General features: G+C 40.3%; 1 long non-coding RNA gene across 1 annotated transcript; it reads right to left on the bottom strand.

Moving 5' to 3' along the window:
• Nucleotides 1-470: 470 nt before the first annotated feature.
• On the bottom strand, nt 471-5,883 carry LOC142103588 (uncharacterized). The gene is made up of 3 exons (XR_012679396.1): nt 5,829-5,883; nt 1,282-1,417; nt 471-685 (listed from the first exon to the last, which is right to left on the bottom strand). It is a non-coding gene; the product is annotated as an uncharacterized LOC142103588 (long non-coding RNA).
• Nucleotides 5,884-8,621: the final 2,738 nt, after the last annotated feature.

Raw genomic sequence — 8,621 nt, 5'->3', positions numbered from 1 at the left:
GAAAAAGTGGAGGTGTTGCCTATAGCAACCAATCAGATTCTAGCTGTCATTTTGTAGAATGTACTAAATAAATGGCAACTAGAATCTGATTGGTTGCTATAGGCAATATCTCCACTTTTTCAACCCAGCAATTTAGTAAATATACCCCTTTGTCTAGACCAGGCTTGTCCAACCTGCGGCCCTCCAGGTGTTGTCCCAGCATGTCCTTCCAGCTATCAACTGGTTGTCTACTGGCAAAGCATGCTGGGGCTTGTAGTTTCCCAACACCTGGAGGGCCGCAGGTTGGACAGGCCTGGTCTAGACTATCACTAAAAACATTGTATTAAGAGTTAAACGACTGAACCGGAAATAGAGGACAATCTGTCATAACACAAAGTGCAACAGAATGGAAAGACAACATCTTCTGATATAAACTAGTGCTAAATTTTGTTTTAGAATCAACGTTTGGAAATACCATAATTCATTTGTTAATTGTGCTACATGTTGGACTCTTTATACCAATGATGGGCTTTAATGAAATGTACAACTATTAGGTTCACAGCACTCAGCATGTCATGTGATGTCAGAGGGGGAGAAGGATGATTTTGTCACAGTGCAGACAGAGCTCAAAGGGGTGTTCCAAAGCCTCTCTGATCACTACATCATGTGTCCTGCGACTGTGGTTGCCATTATAATTAGCAGCAGCCTGAAGAAAAAAAAACAAGGGAATGGTAAATACCAACATTCTTCTTATGGCCATCCACAGCTGATTTATGTTAAAAACACAACTGATTTTGCTCATGGGACTGCTGCTTTCAACTATTGACTTGCATAACACTCGGCTGAAAAACAGTCATTATGTAATTACAATGCTTAATAAATGCATGCTTACATCAAGCTTCCTTGCAATCTGCACATAGTACCAATTAAAGTACTAAATCTGTGTCCAACATTACTTATGTAAGCCAATGCTTGCCCGTTTTCAATAACTTGTCTGTTTTTCAGAAAATTAGAAGGCTATGCCTATGGTATTTAACAACGCAGATAGGGACACACTATTATAGCCAATTTTCTCTTAAGTAATGTTACATTTTTGCAAAAAATACATAAGTCTAGTTTAAGTATGCCCCCTCAATTATTTTGAAGCACAAATCAGGGACCCATCTGACATGATGTTTTAGCAGCCTATAAATAGCAATCTTGTCTTATTCCTGGTGCAAAGTCCATTCAAGCAGTTACTTATTTGCTGTTCAGAGCAGAGCGAGGGACCGGGAAGCTACAGCCGCATTACCGGGATCCTACCTAAGCGTTGCTTTGGGGTCCCACCACCGGTAAACTATTGCTCTCCTTCATGTCTGCATTTTGTCTACCTTGTATGCCTCTGTTTTCTGTATTTCCTGTTTTCCCCATCGTGTGGAGCTGTGGAGCACTGTGGCACCTTACAAATCAATGACAATAATAATAAAACATGTTTATTTGTTTGTTATCTACTGTATTGGGCTGTTGCAATTGGATGAATCATAACCAATGAGAAAAGTGTGTCTATAGAACACTGTTCATTCAGTGTTATTAACCGACATAGTGAAATGATAAGATGACCTCTTGGAAACCGTTATTCAACATAAGGAAAATGAGGATCCAATAGACTGGTACAACATGAATATGTTAGAAAACTAGCTGAGAACTCTGTGTATCTTGAAGAAACGTTATATGACGTATACGTTTATTTATAGGCTTGTTGACTCCAGGAACTAGCTGGGGGGAAAGAAAAAATTCAGATGAGACCAGAGGCGGAACTAGCGAGCTGTGGGCCCGGTGTTGGGAAGTGGGGAGGAGGAAACACACTAGTTCTCCGTGCAGCGGGTCCCATTATCTCCAGCACCTGATGCACCAATGGTGGTTCCAGCACTGGATGAGACATCGCCCCATTACAGACTTAATTAATTTAAAGATATTTGATTGGTTGTTATTTAGGGGCAGTGCCATCAGATGGGGGCACACATGCTGGTCTGGGCACACTGGCACCTCATGCATTTGAGAAGAAGGCACATACTCTGGAGGGGACCCTATATCTCTTGTACGACAGTTTATATTAATTTTCCTGGATACAAACAAATCAAACTTTTCTAAAGTAGTTTTTGAATTGCAGCCCACGTGTCAGGGTCGAGTGATATCCTCATATCCTTTCTTCATCTCAGGTTTTATAGGTAGCGGAGATTAGGCCCTTTGAAGCGGAGTAGATAATTATAATAATAATTCCGAGTGGAGTCTAGGAGGATGAAGTATGCTCCTGGAGCGATAGAAATGTCTGATTTGAAGGAATTAAAGAGTCATTGATCCACCTGGAAAAGACTCACAGATCCATACCCGGCGGGCATTGTGATTTGTTTCACAGTAGTAATCCTAAATAAAAGTTTAATCTGTCTTATTTTCAAAACCAATGTTTTTGTTTTGTTTTTGTTGGTGTTTTTTTTTTTACTATTAATATAGTCTATACTGTATTTTTCTGAATGACAATTGCATTATTTTTTATTAAACTAAAATTCAATATACATAATCCCCCACTCCTTTTAGATTCTATACTATGCTTATGTTTGTGAATTAAATGATGAGTCAATAGAGTGGAAATGTTTGTTATGCTTGTACCTAATTGTAAGTAAGGCCCAAGGCTAATACTGACTTTTATTACTTTTGTAGCTGAAGAGATAAAGCACAAGTAGATCACTGAAAATCTTGTGAACCTGAATGACCCTTGAAATACATGTTGTCCTCCACGTTTTTACTACAAAGTAAAAAGAAACTTTGCATTTTGTTTGTACAACTTTCTTCTCTACCAACTAGGTATAATAATTCTTCATTTATTCGGAGATGACTCTGTACCAGTTCTTCTTGTCCCCGAAAGAGAATTGTCCTACAGTATTTGGTGCCATGCCTTGGATACACTCCCCAATAATCCAGGATGGACTACGGAGGGGCTCACAGGGCTGGGGGGGCATCTGCCCCCACCTGGTCCCATAGTGGCCTGCGTTGAGCTGGGTCACTGTTCCTAGCAGGCTGCTTAGCCGAGTCTCAATCCCCCCATAGCTAAAATTTACTAGCCCCTATTAAGTATGCTCCCACAAATAGCTGCAGAATATAAATTATGTAAGGGCTTTTTATCTAACAATTGTTAGTGTGATTGTGGCTTTGTGACCCTCTCCTTATTGGTGGAAGGAGACAAGTATCACATGTATATTGTAGATGGCTTCCGAGATGTCGAGTCCAAGGAAAGGATTGGTCGAGAAACCTGGGCTTGGTAACGTTACTCCCTACTTACTGGGGTCTTAGTGTTGACCAATTTCATTGTGGGCAGCACGGTGGCTCAGTAGTTAGCACTTCTGCCTTACGACACTGGGTTCATGAGTTCATTTCCCGACTATGGCCTCATCCATGTTTGCATGGGTTTCCTCCAGGCGCTCTGGTTTCCTCTCACACTCCAAAAACATACTGATAGGTTAATTGGCTGCTATCAAATTGACCCTAGTCTGTGTGTGTGTTAGGGAATTTAGACTGTAAGCTCCAATGGGGCAGGGACTGATGTGAGTGTGTTCTCTGTACAGCGCTGTGGAATTAGTGTCGCTATATAAATAAAAGGTGATGATGATGATTTCCATGTGTGAAGTACAGTAAAACACAGGTTTGCTATCTTACTTATAATCATTGAACGAGTACTAAACTGTTAACTATAAGGTTGATGAGAAAGGGTCTTAGGGACCTATGTCCATTATATTCGGATCACTGGCGCGACAAAGATCTGTGTCGCAGTATTTATTCAACCTCTGTCATTGGCATCCAATTACTTGTTCTGTAAATTCACAAAGTAAAAGTGCTTTTGCCTTTGATCCCCAACACAGAGTTTGTTTCCAAGAATGATTATTTCTTCCCTGTAACGGCTTCCACTGGACACGAGATACATTTTTAGAACAGGATGTATAGAGGTCTTCACCTACAGCGAGCAGCATTTCCTGTAGATATAGTCTCACAGGTACTCAAATGCCTTGGAGGTCTGGTGACAAAGCCAAAGGTCAAGAAGGGCAGCAGACAAGGAAATCCAAGGACATGTCAAAGGTCAGGCAACAGGAGGTCACTAGTAGACTAAGGCAGCACAGTAGCAGGCTTCACAAATTCAGAAAACGCTATCACTGTCAGGGAGGCTGCCATTTAAACTAATGAGGGCCAATCAGAACCCTCCATTCAGAGTGAGACCCCCAATGCCAATTGGTAATATTACAAACATGTGACCACTGTTCTGGCTGGCTAGCAACCAGCCAGGACGAAAGAGTTGGAGTGGGCCATCGCGAGTAGTGCAGGGGCTCTTTCAGTGTTAATTTATCTGAAACAACCTCCATTCCGCTTCGCTTATCAGTTGGAGGTACCACAAGACTCAGTCTTAGGTCCTCTGCTATTCTCTATCTACACCACTTCTCTTGGAAAACTAATAAGCTCCTTTGGATTTCAGAATCATCTCTATGCGGATGATACACAAATCTACCTATCCTCTCCTGATCTTTCACCATCTGTGTTGTCTCGCGTTACTGTCTGTCTTTCTGCCATTTCATCTTGGATGTCGTCTCACCAACTCAAACTCAATCTTTCAAAAACAGAATTAATAATATTCCCACCCAACAATTGATGCTGCCTGCCTGACATTTCTATTTCTATTGATAAAATGACCATAAACCCCACCCACAAGCTCGCTGCCTAGGTGTAATCCTTGACACGCAACTATCCTGTATTCCCCACATCAACTCTATATTTACATAATGCTGCATACATCTAAAAAATATTTCCAGAATATGTACATATCTCAAAGAAGACACTGAAAAAACTTTAATTCATGCACTCATCATCTCTATTGCAATTCCCTCCTTACTGGTTTTCCCAAATCAGACTTGAACTCTTACAATCTAGCAGTGCCGTAACTAGACATTTTAGTGCCCTGGGCGAGACAGGGCACCGGCGCCCCCCATCTAAGTGGGAGTGTCAATAGTCAAGTGGGCGTGGTCAACCTACTGTGGGGGCGTGGCCAGCGCTTTACAAGTTCTAAACCGCACTGAAACCCCTCCCTCCCCATTCTTCACGGTCTGGCTTTGTAAGGATCTTTATGTAATAAGCCTCCATAGAATCAAAGTACTTTAAATGCAGCTGTCACATGCTAGCTGTATAAAAAATGAATTGTTTTTTTAAATAAAACTCACTGAAACAAATTAAAACATAATTGTAACGGTACCATCTGTATCACACGTCCCCTTCATCCCACTGTGCCCTCCATCACACTGTGCCCTCCATCCCACTGTGCCCTCCATCACAGCTTCTCCTTTATCACACCGTGCCATGGAGCCATCTTTATCACATTGTGCCCCCTTATCACCATCACACGAAATTATTATATTCTAGATATCTGTCTAAATTTTAAATAATTCATTAATAAAGTTGATCTTATTCCCATTTAGTAATTTAGCAATAAAGTTGACTTTGTTTGCTTATATATACAAAATCTTTTTGTGGACAGGAGTGCCTCACATACTACTTTGTTCGGTTGATATTAATTATCGACTGATTCTCCTTTCTCTCTGTATGCATGTAATACCCAGTATTGTATTATTACTGTTTGTACCCAATTGTAAAGCGCTATAGAATCTGCTGGCGCTATATAAATAAATGTTGTTGATGATGATGAGGGGCTCGTAACACTCCTGTGAAGCCTTGTAGGAGAATCTGCTATATGATTGTTCATACGGGGCTATAATCCAGCTAACAGGCACACAGGTGCTAAAATATGTACACTGACAGCTTACTGTAGAGTTTACCTTATGTAGCACTGAAGAAATCCTCATCTATCTCTTGGTATCAGACGTTACCTGTAAAAACAAGAGTTGCCCATTGAACAATTTCCCTTCTGCCCATTTTCCAGTTCTACTCACCCACAGCTCCTAAAGTAAAGTAAAGAAACTTGATGTTTTTCCTTTGTGAGCTAACCCAGTTTTTGAAGGAGGGATAGTTTGAATACATTCGTGCCTCAAGGCTCAGCCATGTCAAGATAAGAGTCGGATAAATAATTTTTTAAGCAGCTACCAAAACCTTAATCTCACAAGATGTATTCCAAATTTGTATGTAGTAAACCAAAATATAATTCACAACTGTTGCTAATATATGTGCAAACTCCTGTATATAAATATCCTTATAATCTACAGTAGGTGGTACATTATATTAAATCTATGCAGTTACTTATGGATCAGTTAATAATTAGATAGAGGTATATTGCTAAGAAAAAAGAAATAGGGCCATTACTAATACCAGGTACCAGGCCTGCAACTCAAGCACAGTACCCACCACCTTACCTAATTATTAAAAATGTTTTATTCTTATTATTATTCTTATTATTGTAACCCTGATTATTTCTCACAACTTTACAATGCCAGGGGTTGCTTTCCAGGCAAATCCTTAGCCAGCCTCTGAGGACCGAAGATGCTTACCATTGATTGGTTGCTAGGAAAACTACATCTCCCATCAGCCCCTGCTGCAAGGACTAGTGGGGAAGGTCATAAAAACCTTTGTGGAGCAGCCGCCTTACTCTTTGCTATTGGATCAACCAGAGTGTAGAGGAGTGAGCTCAGTACAAGCAATGAGCCTCAGAGATGAGTAGAGATGAGAGAGTGAAGGAAAGTAGAAACCACAATACTAAAAGCATTTGAGAGCCCAAGAGACACTATCCGAATTGAAAGAGACTGCGGAAGCTGGAAACACTGGAGAGTGACTCTCTTGTAAGGTGACAACTAAGGAGTCTCAGCCTATAAGGAACTTGGTGGCCTATTTGCATAACTCATCCCTTGCACTCTGCCCGAAATCTATATCTCCCAACCACACTCATTATCTGCACCCATTTCAGGTTACAATACTTTTTTTCTGGCTGCATTCAGTGAAATTCCATTCTTCATACAACTTTCCTTAAGGCTCCAAACTTTCAAGAATTCTCTACAAATCCACTTCTCAAAGCAAGTTTATCAAATTCCTGAACCGTCTTAGGTTAGTCTACACGATTACCACCCCTCTACACAGTTCAAGAACACATTACATTTATTCACCTTCCATACTCAAACAGCCCTCTGACCCCCAAACCAACATTGCTATGGGACTGAATCATATAGCACCTCTAAGCACTATTTACCCTTGCAATCTGTCTGGACCAATATGCAAGATGTGGCACTTATGTATCAAACGCCCATTGCCCTATGGATTGTTAGCTTGTGATCGGGACCCTCTTAGGACTTTGCCGGTTTGGTAATATCTGGTCTTGTTTTATTAGAATACTTGTTCCCAAAGTATGATGGTGGTAAATAAATGTAAATAAATAGTTAACTGTGGCTGGGTATAATCATAGGGAAATTGAGTGCCTTGGGCTGTAACCAGCAAGCTCATATAACCACCGTTTGTAGTATAGTCCATCGTAGCCCTAAAGATCTGTAAGTGGTCAATGTCAAGCCCATTTTAGGCAGTTAGACCTGTGTCTGTTTATTGATGCCTTGGTCTACATCAAATTTTAGGACCACCAAATGCTTGTTAAAAGACTCTAATATTGCTACGGTTCCAGGAATAACTAATCATAGCTATTTTGCTAGGGACTATCCAGAGTCAACCACGGACAGGTATCTACATCTACATACATTTGCTTGCTAGTGAGAGATTTCCCAAAGGGGCAGTGAATACATCAAATCATTCTCACTGCAGCTCAATCCCTGGGCAGCACCCCCATCGGTTACATTATCATAATGTTTATTGATTTACAGCAGATTATTTGACCAGTAAGGATATAACAAACGAACAACTTTTATAAGAGTCACTTTTGACTTTAAACGTTGTGCATATGGAGATTAAAGATAAGAAAATGCATAGAGATCAATGTGATTTGAAGAGGGCAATGTGAGGACTTTCAATAGAAAAAGGTGGCCCAAACGGAAAAATACACTTTTTTTTGACAATAGGAATAGGGATCCCCGGAGAGAGCAAAAGAAGATGGAGGGTCGTAGATTTGAGGAAAAGAGAGAAAAAAAAACTGAAGAGAGAGTTAATTTTGGAAATATTCCATTGCTGAATAGATTTGAAGACCTCAGGGAATTGTATGATACATCTAGGTTGAAAGATCAGTCCAGTAACAAATATATTGAAGATAGACCTATATATAGCCCAAGAAATGGAACAAGACCTAAGACCTCTTTTGACTCTAGACATTTTTTTAGCCAACGTTTCCGCCCAGATGTGCGGCTAGACTACCATCAGAAAAAAGAGTACAAGTCACAACAAGGAGAAAAAAATTAGGTTTAGAAGAAGAGGGTGTAGATGGAGGTTGGGGGAAACAAAGGAAGGAGCAAAAGATCAGTATGGGAAAGAAATGCATCATCAACCTCTCAAAACAGGTATTAAGTGATCATGAGATTACTCTCCTCAGTAGAGGGTTAAACTATTCCTGCAAATAAACCCAATCTGTTTAAACTTTTTGTAGATTTGAATTGCTTTGTAAGAGATCTGTGCAGGAAAAGATATTTTGCATGTAAAAATTTCAAGCAAAGAGGCATTAGGGGTACCCCAATTCTTTTTGATGATAA

The sequence above is a fragment of the Mixophyes fleayi genome, chromosome 10 (assembly GCF_038048845.1).
Source record: "Mixophyes fleayi isolate aMixFle1 chromosome 10, aMixFle1.hap1, whole genome shotgun sequence".
Lineage (NCBI taxonomy): Eukaryota > Metazoa > Chordata > Amphibia > Anura > Limnodynastidae > Mixophyes > Mixophyes fleayi.
This window is presented reverse-complemented; position numbering and strand designations above follow the sequence as displayed.